The following is a 1,737-nucleotide window of genomic DNA, read 5'->3' on the forward strand; positions in this document are numbered from 1 at the left end:
CTTACGTGTTTTTCTAATATCATGAACATGCACATACTGCGTGACACTATAGCTATGGCAAGGCAAAAGCATTGTTACAAAATAATGCCACCCCAGTTCATAGGCATGTAATCAGGCATCTGGTGATCAGTCACGTGAATTGAATTGCTAATGATTGGTAATTCAACCTATATAGTACAGAGGTCTAAGAATCGTGTTTCAACTGTCACTTTGAAGTAAACTTGAGATTTCAAGTATCCGAAACTGTTCTTGAAATATAACAAGACCTCGTAGAATATATTTGAATGTTGTGAACTGAAACTCCAGTGACTGGTCTTTCAGCTTAAGCTATAATAGTCTTACACAACTATATTGTTCACGAACTATGACAAGATTTGGGTGTTTTATTCATGTGGAAAGTATCGGATGATAACCAGTCAATCCAAACTCGCTGTTAAAAAATGACTACTAGGCTCTCTAATTACTTGAAAACATGAACAAGGCAGCCTATCGTCTACAACACAAACAAACGTGCATTATCTGTCTATTCTGACACCTTGCAATTGTAAGGCACCTTCTCCAAGACTAAATCATGTGTTTGCATTCGTAAACAGACATCGTGTTGGTGCACAAACAGTTAGTAAAATGTTCAATAAGCTAATTTCGTTCATAGCAAGGCACAAAAAGCTCGCTTGTATTGAGACAAGAACACATCCGTTAAGTAAACTAATATTGTTTTTATTAGATAAGTGTGCTTCACCTGCACACAAATAACGGGTTTATACTTCTTTTGAAAGAACCAGTAAGTATAACATAATATCGTAGCTAATAATCCATATTTTAATAGTATATAAGTTCTAAGTTCTTAATTTTATAAGGCAATATTTAAAATAATAGTGTGAGAAATGTGACATATTTTCTATAGGCATTTCCTCTTCTGTATTTTATTCACCATCCCTCCAATAAGTACGAAACTTAACATAAATTACTCACTATAAAATCATCATTGCTCAGACAAACTATAATTTTTATAGCCTTCCATTTTGTTTGGTTACTGAGCCATCAAATAGAAAATCAAACTCCTCTTTTCACACCCACCTGTCACATTCTCTCATTTAAGATTTTTTAATAGTTCTCTGTTATGCTGAATACTACATTATTCATAACCAATAGAAAGCCAAGCTTTTCCTCTATCAAATGATTTATTATATTACGTTGTTTGTTGAACAGAGACTTGTCAATTTCTCAGTTAGTACAAGCTTCGTTCCCAGGGAAATATAAGGACAAGTTTGGATGAATTTATAACGGTTTTTGTCGCATAGTTAGAAAGCCAGAAAAATTATGATAGTTAGAGGAAATTGTCTACTTTTTGCATGTTATTAATCTATGTTCTTTGATACATTATTTGATTGAATAAAAATTATTTAGTGCATTACTATCATAAGTATAAAAAAGTAGGGTTAAATGTCATCCACAGTTGACAGCAAAAAAAAACGGGTTAGTACTTTATTTCTTGTTTTTCATGTTTATTCTTTATTTATTTTTATAAAAGTAACTAAAATGTAAAAATAGGGATCTCTTTAGGTTAGTTAAGGTTAGATTAGGTAAAATAAATAATAATATAATAAAAATGTTTCACGAGGTACGCACTTGCACTCCAGCAGTTCGGAGTAGATCGTGGGTAATGTAATTCAATAGCTCCACGTTCCCTAAGTGACTTACAGGTTATAATGGCGCGAATAGTAGTTAGACACGGTT

Source organism: Limulus polyphemus, unplaced genomic scaffold (genome assembly GCF_000517525.1).
Source record: "Limulus polyphemus unplaced genomic scaffold, Limulus_polyphemus-2.1.2 Scaffold59, whole genome shotgun sequence".
Taxonomy (NCBI): domain Eukaryota; kingdom Metazoa; phylum Arthropoda; class Merostomata; order Xiphosura; family Limulidae; genus Limulus; species Limulus polyphemus.